The sequence below is a fragment of the Dysidea avara genome, chromosome 5, assembly GCF_963678975.1.
Source record: "Dysidea avara chromosome 5, odDysAvar1.4, whole genome shotgun sequence".
Lineage (NCBI taxonomy): Eukaryota > Metazoa > Porifera > Demospongiae > Dictyoceratida > Dysideidae > Dysidea > Dysidea avara.
The window spans coordinates 15,317,478-15,333,521 of record NC_089276.1 but is presented as its reverse complement, the minus strand read 5'-3'; the positions used below and the strand labels follow the sequence as shown (position 1 = coordinate 15,333,521).

Sequence of the window (16,044 nt, the reverse complement as noted above, 5' to 3'; positions counted from 1 at the left end):
TTCTTTGGTTAATTAATATAAATTATTATATTTAATACCTATACCATCAGTTGAGCTATTACCTGAAAGCTGAGATATGGTGTGTTCCTGCTCTTGCTTGCAGCATACATAAATTTTATATGTAAAGCCTTAGCTTGTAACCCACAAAATAAATTGGAGGTACTGCATGCACTGAAGTCAACATCTGTTTGAATCTTGAGGTAATTAAACTTGACCATTACATTATTTTAGCCAATGTTTATATTACCGACATTTGGTAATACAGCAGACACACCTACAATTCATTGTTGTACATTACATATTTGTCCAGACAAGTGAATCAGCCACTTGTGTCAATGACAAGGGTGAGTGCATGGAGTATTGAAGCACCAGCCTTATGCTTTCCAAAATGTTATTATGTACTAGTGAGGAACAGTGCAGGTGCAATTGCAACTTAAGCAAAATTAATGTGAAGATGGAAAGAGTTCATGATCTCTTCTTAAAAGGGTCAAACTGATAAATACATTGAACTACGTAAAGCTGCTAAAAATCAAAATACTCTTAGAATAAACATCCATCATTACAATTCGAAACAAAAGTGTAAGCTAATATAAAATTGAACCTCTTCATCTTGACCTATGCACTGCTACAGTATCTCACTATTGCACTAACTGGCTTTGCGTAAAGTTGAAACATCATGCCCTGTTACTGATTCACAAAAGATCAGTTCTTCTTGAGGCTAGTCTGATAATACAGTAGTTTCTTTCTTTAAATCATATGTAGTGGGATATTTCAGTTGTTACTGTAGATATTTCTTTATGTTACTAATGTTGATGCAGTACTAATATGTATAACTGTAGTAAAGGAAATGTGCTTGAATGCATAGCTAAACCAATGCAACTGCTACATCTCCTATATAAATACCTTCAGTGATTGAACAATACCAGTATAATGTAGTGACCATAGTGACTGCAACTGTTTTCTCTAATTTAAACCACTAATAAGCTAATAAGTTTATACTGTTTCGCTACATTAGCATTTCTACGAAACATCGTAACTAGCAGCAAGTCACCTAGTTGTAATGAATGTGGTTGTATTTCCAGCTACTGCCTGACCACAACATGAAACCTGTAATATATAGCTTTCCATTCCACTGCACTTTTGTAAATTTTTTTATGCATGCATGATTTTTTTTTCTTTGTGTACATGTGTTATTCTTTCACTGTCTCTGCCATAGGCTACTGTAAATACAAAAAAAAACACCTTTGATAACAGTCTTTACAGCTCTATATCATTGCATTTCTGAGGAAACTTGCGCCTGTTCACCAATATACTGCACATGTATACACTGCCCCAGTACCATAACAATACTGCTCTGTAAATGAATTATGTTATATACAAAGCTGCTACTGCATAATTGAACCATTTGCTTTACACATATATCATACAGTACGACTGATATTGGGACAGCAAAGGTGTTGGTGTCGCCCGTGATATAACATAACCCAAAAACCTGCCTCGATTTTTCCTCACATCAAATAACAGTATTGGTTGGGTAAAATCAAGCCCAAAATTGTCTTCAGATTGACCCGAAAATGTTTCTGTCAAGTTGCTACAGAATTGTAAGCACAGTAGGGATTTTCACCTCTTATTGTTTACAGCTTTTGGACATTACATACTACTCTGATCCAGCTTGTTTCAGTACTTTTGATTGCAGCACTATACACTGTCCCTACTCCAATTTAAAATTCCTAAATTTTTTTTAGCTATACTGTATGGAGGGGAAACTTTGGCACCATTAAAATTTGACAACTTTGACGAATGACCATGAATTCGCCAAATTTTCCCCATCCAAATATTTTGCTGGTGAAGAAAAAAGTAAACCAAGCCTTGAACTGATCAATTTTCTACTCGACCAAGGGCTACACTGTGCAAAAAGTGGGATATAATATGGTATTTCCAGTGGCTTATTGAATACAAATAAGCCTTAATATAAATCCTGTATTATACTCATTTTATACTTTAGTATAATCCATACTATACTATTGCATATATGGTTTCAGTTTATTTACCACATTACCTCAAATAGCTTATATCTAGTATAATGCCCACACTATACCATTGCATATATATATGGTTTCAGTATATTTAACACATTAACTGAAGTCTTACATGAGATTGTTAGTATAATACAGGTTATACCAAGCTTTTTTGTATTCAATAAGCCACTGGAAATACCATCTTATATCCCTCTTTTTTCACAGTGCTACTGAGCCAGGCATCACGCAAGAGCCAAGCCTACCTTGACTACCTCACTGTAGCTAGCTACTGTACATGTGGTATCTGCAAACCTCACCTCAAAACAGGCGTGACAATTAGCGAGTCCTACCATATCAATGGCGGATCCAGGATGGGGCATTTAGGGCAAATGCCCCCCCACTTCTGATATAAAATGCTAAATTTTATACAAGATCAATTTACAATTCATGAAAATATGCACATTGAATTAGTAACATTTATTACAAATTCACCTGAAACCATTTTGAAAGTGAACCAAAGTCAAACTAGCTGTAAAATTGTCCCCCAGCACCTTCGTGCATACTAAGTGCCTCTAAAGAAATTATCATCGTGCTGTTGTTTAAGAGATAATAGCCTTTTACATAGCTTTAAGATATCACTACCATCTGCAAAGGCCAAAATGTCAAGTGAGACACTACAAAGGTGACTATTTGCTGGTTCAAAAATGCAGCAGCTAACAAGAGAATCTGGCTTTCCCCAACTGTGACCACCTACAACCATAGATAATAAGTAAGGTGTGTATTAAATTATTATCCAAATCTTATCCGAATTAGATCACTTAGAAATCTCATCACATTATGACTCCATTGAGCTTAGTGTTCTGGGCCACTATTTACCATCATCATTAACAGCACTGTATCACTGCACGAAAAGTAAAATTTCCTGCTTGTGTCAGCATGTAGGAAATTTTTCTGATGATTTCCTGTAGATTTCCTTATTTGTGTTAGCATGCAGGAAATGTCTTTGAGCATTTTCTGTACAATTTCCTGATAGTGTCACATTGCAGTAAATTGTGTTAACATTTACAAGAAATGTATATAAAATGAGTATTTATATTTTCACCACATTCATGGCTAGTGAAAATGCAGCTGGCAACTAATTATAACTGGATACTGCAGGTTTCATACGTACATGTTGTAATACTGAGCCAACACTTGGTTCTCAACATATAGCCGGGTTTTCAACATATCATATTTTGCAATTGGATAAATTTTTTTGGCACCGCCAACCAAGTTGTTTCTACAACGATATGTAAGACTACAACCCATATTATGCTGCTGATTTATACACTACAATGACTTTTTAGTGGTATATATGAATTGCTATACTAAGGAAGCTCCATTTTACTTTTAAAATTAACTCTACATGATGCCAGAATTGTGTTTAAACCAACTAAACTGTATTACTCAGTTACTTTATACTGTGCTACAGAAAAAAAGAAGCTATGGCACACAGTGATGATACTCATCCCTTTAGGCTTTCAATTATATAAAAGTCAACACACATAGATAGTTATATCCTGCATGGGTACATAGATCAAAGTATTGGACGCATTATGTGTATACTACAAGGACATACCTGGATTTGTTGCAATGATTACAAAAATTTCAGTGCAATAAGTGCAATCAACTCAAATTTTTGTGAGTTTTACAATTATAATATATGATTACTATTGGTGCTGATTTCTGACAATAAAATAACCTGCACTTGGTTGCCAGGAGATAAGAATTAATCACAAAGCAATAATGCACTTCATGAATTTAATAAAGAAAGTGTAAGTGAGTATGAATACATGTACACCATAAGAATTTCCCATATAGGCATAGGACCATGAAATAAATATATTCCATTACAGTTATATAACAGGATTAAAACATACAATGCAGTGACTAAAGTTGATGTCATCCTAGCATTCCATGGTTATCGCTCAGGGTACTTCACCCATGATCGTCCAAAGCGTGGAGATTGTTTACTGGATGTTTGGAGTTGCCATAATGTACGTAGACTTGCATGTGGAATGAAATTTTGCATGTGGAATGAAGCTCCACTGACATAAAACTTAAGAAAATCACAGGTCCATAGTGGGATAGCATTCATTCACAAAAAGAATCATTTGCCAATAAAGTGCAAAAGCAATGACATCATAATCATATTATTCATAGTCTTGAAGAATTACACATAACTATATTCAAATGTTTTGAAATGCTTTTGGTTAATTATAATATTAATTTCTTTGAAGAATCCAGCTCTGCCTATAATATTGTTCGAACTTTATAGAAATACTGTTAACAGTGACTATCAGTCTTTTATACACAGTTGGAATTGTAGCAATAAGACTAACTTTGCTATAAGGTTTCTTATACTGTACCCTCTCAAGATTTGAGTCATTGAATACTGGCTATATGTACAGTTTGAGTAAAACTCTTCAAGTTGCAACTTAACGCACCATGCACACGCATGTATCAGGCAATGTAGACAGTATGATGCAGCTAATGCACACAGAATTACGTACTAGCTAAATGTATAACCCACTGATGTCCCCCATTCTTAAATTTTTGTCTAGGATATTCACCACCAAATGTATGGTGTCTCTCCCACAATCAGTGGCTAGTGGCTAAAACCAACAGGTGTTAGTCTTTGTGTCACTACCAATGGGCACTTCCTGACAAGTATACAGGCGTATGTAATGTATACAACAGTAAGCTGTCATGTATATTACAGACTTTTGATAGTACGAATAGGGATTAAAGCTAAGTATGTATGTGTACTATGTACCGAGAGGTTATGGTAGACCACTGTAGAGGTAAAGACAGTCATCCTATATACTGTAGTACACTAACACTTAGGTGCAACATGCTTTATTGACTGTAATGTTGGTTTACAGTTAAATGGCTTCATCCATGCATATGACATTGACAGTCGAGCAATTTTTATGTGTTTACAGATTTACTAGAGATGTGGAGACCTGCATGTAGGCCTAAATAGCATTATGGGACCAACCGTAGATCTAGATGTGACAGGTAGCTAGATGTGCATGGACTTGCATGAGGAGTGAACTTCTTCTGAAGCTAGCTATTTGCTAATAAACTGCATGAGTAATGACATCAGAGAAAGTTGGTGGTTATGGATTACACATAACTATTTTCAAATGTTTTGTAGACCTACTTTTAAATGTTTTTGGTTGAAAACTGTACATAAACCACAGTTACCTGCTGTATTTCTTTGTTCTGCCAGGTTGTGTGGTAACAGTGCTGAAATTCAAAATTACCTTATATGGAATGCCACTAACCTCACCAACCACACGGCCACCCTACTCGCCTGCTTAGTGGGTTTCTGTCATTATTACACTAGTTAATAGTAGCTGTGCAGCACGAGATGAGCAGTACCAGTCATGGATCAACAGTTTTAGCCCGTTTGCTAGGGGTTGGTTAGCAACACTTCTCCTCTTGTTGCTGTCTCACACGCTATGTGCACACCAAAACTATAGTATCTGCATGTCAGGAACATGTATTAAACATGTAGTAAGTTAAGAGTTTTTTAATCTCAGAGGCTCTTAAGACAGAAATCACAGAATGCAGTCCATCTATGCATGCACATGTGTCCTGCTTAATTGTGTTTACTTAGGTGGTAGCTGCAGCTTTAAAAGTGTTAACTGTATTACCTGATCTTAGTGGTACAGTACCGCTCAGCTACAACTTGACATCGGCACGCGATTTCACTACTAGTTACACGCGGTTTCAACTGGCATGAACTACTGTGCTCACGCAGACCACACGCGTTTCTCTGCATAGCTGGCTCAGATGATACGCCTGGTGCAACGCAGTGGACACGCCACCGCAGCCAGTGCACACGCCGTCTGGCATCACCGCAACTAGTGGACACGCCATCACACGCTAATATCCTTGCGTGTAAACTACAGTACTAACTGGGCGTGTATTCGCGTTGAACCATCGCTGCATACGTGCTCACGCGTTTCAGTTTGCCATATAGATATAATTCTAACATTTTAGTGCGTAAGGCACGTGGACAGCAGGATAAGCCGTTTTAAAGATGTCCCGGACTGGTTGAGTCTAGAACTCGGAAGAGAAGCACATGGATCCAGAAATTCAGTAGTAAGTTATTTTAACTCTTATAAACTGTAAGCCAGCAAATCTTACTTTGTCTGAGAAAACAACTTCAGTTCGACATTTATCTCGGCATTTATAACAATTGCTTAATGATGAATATACTATTAAGACAAGCGTACATACCTCTGATAGAATTCTTTTTTTGTTCTATTCTATTTAATACTCATCGCTTCTATGCTATTTAATGCCTATCGCGAGATTATGATAATGGAATCTCAGCTGTGTGTGCTACAGTTGTTTATTGTTGTAGCATGAAAGTTATCTAATACTTTATCTACACTTAATTGACAACCAAGAAGTTGGCTTAAGGGTTTACTATTAAAATAGGTAAGACCTTGATATGGAATGCTAACAGTATGTAGGTATATTCTTTATTGTACTGTCAAAATAATAGAGATTGTATTTATATTCCAGTATGATGCGGTATAGTTTCATGGATGATTGTACGTTTGCTTTCTTACCGGCTAAATAATGTATTTCTTTGTACCTTTATGGCATATTTACAGTGTGGACTTTATCCCCCAATGATGTCATAATTGACAAGATGGCCATCTTAGTAGGGGCAATTTGTCAATTGTTCATCTGTAGTAAAGAAAGCTAACTTAGTTTGCGATTTAGGACATGGAACCATTGGATAATGAAAGTAGGAGACCAGTTAGTATAATGTGGCAATGCCAAATAATCCCACCAATCAAAACCAGTGTGATATGGATGCAGAACAGTGCGCATTTGGCTTATTACACACCTTTTCCCTTGCTGCTGTATGTAACCACTTATATGTTCTCCCAATATCACTGTGTACAAAGTTCCCCTGCTATCACTGTCATTTTTGTGTTGTGATGTAATTGTGGATAGAAGTGTCTTAAGAACAACCCAGGGAGGTTGCCAGTGTGTGTGTGTATATTAAGTTAAGGCATAATGCATCTTCAACAAATAAAAATGCCATTTTTACTTGAACAGAATCAGTCACCTGTGGATTTATATTCCTATCATTGATCTCAGTCTATGTTTTAGCATAATTAAATATCGTATTAACTCTTATTTCTGGTACCACTTCATTGCAACCTTTCATCCTGATGATCCTCATAAACTCCATTCCCTTTATCCTTGTAGCTCCTGCATACCCATCAATTTTCCCGTCAATTCCAATCATCTTTGACTTAGGTAGAGAATGAAATATAATTATTAATATTGAAATTATCGGTGGGTTTTTTGAGGTTCTTTATCAGAAAAAGAATGTCAGATATCTCAAGAGTGTACATGAGAGGAAGAATCTGAAGTCAAGTTAATGGGGTATCCACACTAACAGTCATTTGTCCAGTCTTGAGTCCCACCAAATGCTATATTTTGAGAATTGGCTTTACTGTTTATTTTGTAAAATCACTTGTATGGGTGTATTAATGAAAATTACTTCTTGTTTAGAATTTTGGCTTCAATAATAAAGACAATTCATTCAGATATTAAAACTTACCAGTGAAAGAAGGTAGACGATGACCAACTATCTGTATAAACAATGAATGTTATGTTTCATGATAAAGTCATTTGGTATGTATATATGTCACCAGGTCAGGCAATTGTTAGGACAAAACTTATCACCTTCACTCAAGGGCTGGATCATGTGGCCTCCGCAAGAGATGCTCTTGACTAATGGATCAAACGTTGCATCCGGAGTTTTAGCCAAGAATGGTTAGAAGGTGTGTGTACGTACGTGCGTCTGTGCATGCGTGCGTGTGTGTGTGATCAGCATAGGCAAATAAAACATTCAGGAATAGACCCACCATAATGTCCTATCACATGCAAACTTGGTCGATCGTGGTAGGACATTTTCAATCAAAAGTCGGAATGTACTAGATAAATCAATGCTATTAATAACTTTACACAGCTTTGGTGGTTGTTGCTATGAGCTAACAGGTGCTGCTAATTGAATGGGAGTAAGCCTAGTACATTCATGGCCACCCCCATAGGGTTGTAAGAATGTACTGTATCCAAGCAACCAAGTGGTAGTTATGATTAGCAGTACAAGTCATATATCAAACAGATAAACTGTATAAGTTAGGTTTCTTTTGATGGGTTGGTGTAAACTCTGGACCATGGACTGGACTCTGGACTGTAATATGGACTGCATTCTCTTGCAATATGTACAGGAATTATTCATGCTAGATTGTTTTGCCATTAGGGAACCCATATAGACAGGGTAATGTGGCTCTTAGGCACTCCGCCAGCTGCTTTGGGGATCCGACAAGTCATGATCACTGACTGGTACATTGCAGACACATTAAATTTTTGCGTTGCATCTGGTTGTTCTATTACAACATTCCTCTGAGAGCTTAAAGCAGTATTATACACTGTTTTGAACTTCGTGGCAGTTCATTCCAGAGCAGTCGTTCGTCTTGAATTTTGTATGGCTTGACCAGTTTTCTGTCTAATACATGGTTAGGGTTTTCCCCATACAGAATGCAGTCCCAAGTTGCACTGGATTATCTTGCAGGGCCAAGGTACCATGACATTATTTAATCTTGACCGTTGATCTAGATTACTGGGTACTTCTCAGCTCACTTCTCAGGTTTGCATGTGCTTTGACAATCAGCCAGGACTGCAACTGGCCTTCAGTTTCAACCATAATACCTGTTAATGTTAGAAAACTTGGCCTGAAAATCATCAAGCTGCAGTCCAGAGTGCTGCTGCCTAAGGGTACTAAGGGTAAAATGATCCAACATGAATAATTAGAGTACATATGGCGAGAGAATGCAGTCTATATTACAGTCCAAAGTCCAGTCCAGAGTCCAGTGTTAACACCAACCCTCTTTTGATAGCTAGGACATTGTGTCTGAACAAACTGAGTTATGGTCAGACATGTAGACTATTTGGACGGAAATGTCCAGTGACTGACTGTTATATTTGCCTCTGCACTGCGTGTGGTTTGTGCACACACATGCGTGTGTGTGCGATGCGTGTGCATGCGATATGCATGTGTGTAGGTTATTTAGGCGTGTGTGTGTGTCAGGTTAGCAAATTTGGCAAATCAGTGGCAATCTTCCAAGCTTTTCTTTTGCCAAATTTCAGGTTTCACTGATAACGTGGGTAAACACATCAGAACATGTGACGTTGAAACTGTGAGCAGCAGAGTCTCAGTGAAAATAGTTGTGAAGTACAGTATTTCAATTGTACCAGTGAATCTGTGTCATTCACCACAAGTAGTGCCACATTACCTGGTGCTCAGAGTTATCATGCATGGCTCTCAAAGTAATTAAATGTTGTGTGAATTTGCCAAGTCTTCTTTTTCCAAATTTCTGATTAATATAGGTTCCCGAAGTTTTTCAACACTACTGTTCAGTATTTGTGACCCACTGAGTGAAAACCTGACTAGTTTGCATTTTTATCAAACTTTTTTTATAACATCTTTGTTATCCAGAGGTAAAAACCAATGGGCTGTCAAAGGTTTCAGCCTTATCTGGTGAATAGTTGTGGAGTTATAATGATAGACAGCAGGAAGTGCAAAACAGTCGGTTTATACGGTGACTAGACGGGAAAAAATTGCAGGCGCTTGTATAGTCAATCATAACTCACGAAGGAAACATACTACGGAGATGGGACTTGGCTCATTGTCTTCACCATGAATTGGGGCACTCAGCAAGGTATAATGTTTGCCCTACACACACCCATACATTTAGCTGTTTAAACTTAGAAATGGCAACATTTATGTAATGTTTCACCACATTGTAAACAAATGCCCATAACTCACGTTTGCGTCATGACACTGAAATGAAACAAGGATATAATTACTCACCATTAACAGGCGAATCCATTGGTCACTTAGTTTTATCAATTAGAGCCTTGTTTCACTGTTTGCTGAAGTGATTAAAATGCACGTAAAATTATTTATGTAGTCCTTTATTTACCCCATGTATTTCAATGCTGATTTTCTCAAAAACAGAATTATGCTAACTAGTCGGGTTTTTGCTCAGCGGGTTACATTTGCTATAATTATTATTTCACATATTAAGGTGTCAATAAGTCATAGAGATTATCTTCCAGATTTTACAGATCAGTTCATACAGAGTATCATCCAAACAAATTATTTGAAGTATTTAAATACAAATACATTATGTTTCAAAGGTACAAAATACAATTGCAAATAGTATTTCAATCCAAACACTTGTGTATTTGATCCCAAGACTGGTTTGCGTACGTGTGCGCGTGTCTGTGTGTAAGTGCTTGTGTCTGTGTCTCTGCTTGTGTCTGTGTAGATTGCGTATGGGTGTGTAGTTTGTGTGTGTGTGTGACTGTGTGCGTATCTGTGGTCCCAGGTTTGATTTCCGGTTGAGCCACTTTGGTGTTGTTGTTTCCTTGAGCAAGAAACTTTACTTACATTGCTGCTGTATGGGGACCTGGTGTCAACTGGGGAAGCAGCCCACCCAGCTGCATCATAAATGGGTGCCTGGTGTAAACTGGGATAGCAAATTCCCAACTTCCCTTGTCTCGCTTGGTGGTGTTGGGGTCATTGTAGAACTTTAGGTCCCGTGACCTCTCTCCATGAGACCTGTACAGTCCTTCTGCAGGTTACTAGTCCTTCTGCGGGTTACTAGCCCTGCCCCAGGAGGTTTTGCCTGCGCACGGTTCAATCACCTGAGTAGTGCCAGTGCTGGTTCAGTGGGCAGCAATAACTATGTTTCGCATGGCTGCCATAGGCTTTGCTGTTTGTGTGTGTATGCAGTTTGCGCATGTGTATGTTGTTTGCACGTGGGTGTGTAGTTTGCGTATGTATGTAGTTTGCGTGTGGTAATAGGCAGGTGTGTTTGCATGCGTGTGTGTATGTAATTTGCCGTGCATGCGGGTATGTATAATATGTACTGTAGTTTGCATACATGCTTGTAGTTTGCGCGCGTGTGTGGTTTGCGTGTGTGGGGAGGAGGTTTGCGTGTTGGTATGTGCAGTAGGGGTCATTAAAAAGTTATACTCTGTTTTGTTTTAACAATAGTTTACTCTTTGAATGGTTACAAGAAAACAATTAACTATCTTTCATAACAGAAAACGTTCGTTGTATCAACAGAACCTTCTATAGCTGATTTTAACCTCTGATTACAGTGGAACCCCTCTAAGATGGACACCATTGGGGAAATGAAATATGTCCTTTATATGGAGGTGTCCTTATTTAAGGGGTTTTCTAAACTTATCAGTTTTAATGCACAAGAGTGGTGGAGCAAGATAGGTTATGGGTGGCTACCATGTGAACCAGGTGTGATCATGCATTGTTATAGCAACAGAAGTGATGTTATTGAGCATGGTTTCTTATGGTGTGTGGCCTCTACTACACTATCCAGACAATTAGGCACCACAAGAATTTTTTATGCATGCTCCCATAAAGACTATATACTCAGGATTACTCTGTATTTGATTTGTTATCAAGATGGTTGGCTATACAGATTATGTAGTTTACATCCTGTGGTGTATTTTATTTATTCTTAGACAATGGTATGCAGCATTTCGTTTGATATGTGGAGGTCTCTTATTTGCAAAGAAACCTGGTATCAGGTGTCTTACTTGTAAGACACCTGACAGTTGTTTACAACCACAATGTGGCCTACAGTAATGCAATTAGCCTTTTGTGGACAATTAGTATTTCACACATCAGTAAACACCAAGCGATTGCGAGCAGATTATTACAAAGAAATTACACTCAGGTATGCTGTTATTGTGGGTAGCTCAGCGGATTTATAGACCATCGTGATACAAGCCATTAATTCAGTTTGTGGCCATCACCATATTAAAGCACGCTCTGTAGACCATGCAAGACAGCCATGTTGGCACTGGCTATTCCCATTTGCTGCCATTCACACGTATCTATAATGCCTCAAACATACTTTTTATCGACTTTACAAACCTTCAGTTAGCTATTCGCGTTTCATTTGCGCAACCTCACATCTTTTGCTCGCTGAAATACCCTAGGTGTTTACAATGGGAACTCTCTATACTAACTCACTGCTTCTACGCTATTGTCTAAAACACTTAGACACTCACAATAGGCATCTTCGAGGATTTAAAAACCATCGGTGACGTCAATAATTACCGAGGCGCAGCCGAGGTAATTATTGACGTCACCTCAGGTTTTTAAATTCTCGAAGACACCTATTGTGAGTGTCTAACTATTACTTAGACAATGGTATGCAGTGTTTCGTTTGATGTGTGGAGGTCTCTTATTTGCGAAGAAACCTGGTATCGGGTGTCTTACTGATAAGACACCCGACAGTTGTTTACAACCACAATGTGGCCTACAGTAATGCAATTAGCTTTTTGTGGACAATTAGTATTTCGTACATCAGTAAACACCAAGTGATTGTGAGCAGATTATTACAAAGAAATTACACTCAGGTACGCTGTTATCGTGGGTAGCTCAGTGGATTTATAGACCATCATGGTACAAGCCATTAATTCAGTTTGTGGCCTTCGCCATATTAAAGCACGCTCTGTAGACCAAGACAGCCATGTTGGCACTGGCTATTCCCATTTGCTGCCATTCACACGTATCCATAATGCCTCAAACATACTTTTTATCGACTTTACAAACCTTCAGTTAGTCGCGATTCATGGCTTGCGCGACCTCACATCTTTTGCTCGCTGAAATACCCTAGGTGTTTACAATGGGAACTCTATACTAACTCACTGCTACTACGCCATTGTCTAAAACACTTAGACACTCACAATAGGCGTCTTCGAGGATTTAAAAACCTGAGGTGACGTCAATAATTACCTAGGCTGCGCCTAGGTAATTATTGGCGTCACCTCAGGTTTTTAAATCCTCGAAGACACCTATTGCGAGTGTCTAACTATTACTTAAAGTGCACCAGCTACTATTTTCAGAAGACTCTGTTAAGAATAGTAACAGCAGTGCTTGTACCTATATATGCATTTGTATGGCTTCTGATTTTAGCACTTTGTCTTGCACTTTGTAGAACAGACAATAGTTACAGAGACAATGCTTTTTGCATTAAATGATATAGTTTGATTGATTGTTGTAACTGGAAATTAACCTTTGTTGCTAGCGTCTGCGATTAGCGAGGTGTTGTACTGTAGTGTTTACCATGTTTGAGATTTATGTAGTGTTCGGTTTACGTAGTAGAGGGGTGTCCGCTATTGAGGGGGCATTAATACACACAGGTATTGGAAGTTGCATTCGGGAATTTATTAATTGTCCGTGTACCCCAGGGCAGTGCTCTGGGGCTTCTCTTGCTTTTGGTTTACATGAATGACCTTCCATTTCAGGTCACTAATGGTTCAGTATGCAGAATCTGCAGATGATACCACTCTTATGTGTAGTGGTTTTACAGTTGACGAGGTTGCTGCCACATTAAATACTCAATTGTCTTTATATTCAAGATTAGGTTATAGCTAAACTAAATTTGAAGAAGTCTACAGTTATGTGGTTCTCTGTAAAAGCCTCTAAAAGGCACCAATATATATCCCTCTATTGTTGTGGGAGATTCATTGTTGTGGGAGATTCTCCTCTTTATGTTGTTGATGGATGGAAGTACTTGAGACTAATTTTTGATAAAATGGCATACTGTCACCATTAAGCATAGACATGTTATGAATTCTGCTGTTTTGAAAATGCTAATAAACTGTTTCACACCTCCTCTATGCTCTCACAGTGTGGAGACCACAGTTGAACATATAATCGCAGTCTCATGCTCAATAGAGTAGTACGTATTACTGTTTCTCTCCATAAATATGACGTTCCAAGTTATTTTAACCATCTTGGATTGCTACCCTTACAGGAACTTATTCAGTTTTGCTGTCTATATTCTATGTTTGCTCAGTACCGTCAGCACTGACTGCTGTATCCCACCAATTGTATTTGGACTCCAACATGTATACAATACTAGAAGACCTGCGAGTGTTCCACTTTGTCATCTTTCATTTACTCAATGTTATAAATCTATTCAAATGTGGAATTCTTTGTCCTTGGAAGTAAGGGAAGCATCATATAGTGACTTTGTCTCCTACATTTTATTGCATATTTATTGTATATGTTATCGTGTATGTTGCTGTAGTTGTTATTGTAAGTATGGCTATGCATTGTGGATTGTAATGTGTGTGTGTTTATACCTCTTGCAGGGAAGAACGGCTATTGTTGACTGTCTGGAGTTTAAGTCATCAATCATTTCAGCCACTGATATCCTGACACAGTTGAGTGTTGAGCACAAGTGCTGGGCAAAGCAATTCTGAGGTAGGTGCCACACAGTGTATCATGCTAGTAATGTCACATGTTTGTGTTGCAGTCAGCTCATCGTTTATAACACTTGGTAAATTCCAAGGTTTGCTGACATACACCAACTACTGAATGTGGGCCCAAAGCAGGACTTCTTTAAGACCATCTAACGCATTCAGGTAATAAAGGGATGTCAATTTCTCTTGCTTTTAGTTATGGTGGCTTATGTATCTGCAGCATCATCATAGAACATGGGTTATCTGCCGCTTGTCAGACTCTGCTCTTCCGGGACGTTCACAGCTACCTACATCCCAAAGAGGAAAGCAAACTTGAACAAGTACGAATACTGTATAGTACCTGTATTTGTTTATATCTAATCTTAAGTACGTATGTTAAATACTTGCTTATACTTAGATACTTATTTTTTTTGTGACTAGATTCAAGGTGCAGGATGACAGAGAGTCAGTTTTGGAAACATCTGTAACGTTTGCTAAATTCCCAAAGGTAATAATGTGGTCTGTTTACTAAGCTCATATTTACTTTCACCAGACAACTCTCTGCAAAAGGGGAACATACTTGTTGTATGACTCATAGCAGGCGTCTATACAGTCTGGACGTTGTGATGTGAAAAAACTACAAATGAATAATTGATGTTATATCTCTGTATATTTAGTGCTGTACAGCTTTTTTTACTTGCATGAAGTCATGACTTATTTTTGATGTACGACTTGAAGCTATATGGTATGTACTTGTGCATGCATTAGATAATCAAGTGTTGACACAAATGCATGCACTTAAAAGAATGAATCTCACCATACGCTTATAGAGAACATTCTTTACCACCTATGTGGAAAGTGTGGTCTGATGGTCACTATGGTAACCTTTTGCTTTCCTTTCCACTTCTGTTTGAAGTGAACTGTATCACTGAAAACAATTGGCAATTGTAAAGCTGACGCTATACTTGACAAGTTTCTGAGCCATGCATGCTTAACCAAAGTCAAGAAATTCGTCCTCAGCAGTTAAGGAATAGTGGCAGGGTATCAAAATTACAGTGAATACACAATTGCAAGCTTCTTGCAAGAAAACCAACATTATTTATATTGTGTTCATAGAGTATTAATTGCCATCATTGGCCACTCATCAAATTTTGAGGTTAATGATGTCCATGAAACTACTGTGTTCTCTGCTAGATCTGATTATCTTAAATCATGCGAGCAACGCCATGTTGCAAGTGTCCTTCAACAATTTGATTCTTTTCATCAACGATCTATTCAACATGCTCATGATAACACTATGTTAGTTTGGCTTTCTGTTGTACCTGTTGAGCAGAATCATTTTGGCTTAACTGCTCAAGAATTTTGTGATGCCTTAGCAGTGAGATACCGGAAACCTCTGTTGGGCCTTCCCTCCAGTTATGATGGTTGTGGCTCTCCTTCAACTTAGGACCACCTCCTTACTTGTAAAAAGGGCGGCTTAATTGATAAGTGCCACGATGAGGTTCGTGACTGTATTGGAGATTTATCTTCAGAGGTTATTAAGGAACATATTGTAAAGGAATTTTAGGAATCTACAAGTGATGAAAGTCAGAGTGCCCTTGTTGCTGATCTTGGTGTATGTGGCAAAGTCAGCCCGAGTCATTGTTTGACATATTAT

General features: G+C 38.1%; 1 long non-coding RNA gene across 6 annotated transcripts; it reads left to right on the top strand.

Annotated features, from left to right (window-relative positions):
- The first annotated feature begins 5,927 nt into the window (after positions 1-5,927).
- LOC136255883 (uncharacterized) lies at positions 5,928-15,118 on the top strand. Of its 6 annotated transcripts, XR_010701173.1 has the most exons (9): positions 5,928-6,170; positions 7,751-7,871; positions 9,598-12,916; positions 12,971-14,150; positions 14,298-14,409; positions 14,462-14,570; positions 14,629-14,728; positions 14,829-14,895; positions 14,941-15,118. It is a non-coding gene; the product is annotated as an uncharacterized lncRNA (long non-coding RNA). The 6 variants fall into 6 exon arrangements; XR_010701175.1 differs by lacking the exons at positions 5,928-6,170; positions 9,598-12,916; positions 12,971-14,150 and adding exons at positions 7,335-7,349; positions 7,403-7,668; XR_010701171.1 differs by lacking the exons at positions 9,598-12,916; positions 12,971-14,150 and having other exon boundaries at positions 6,023-6,170.
- Positions 15,119-16,044: the final 926 nt, after the last annotated feature.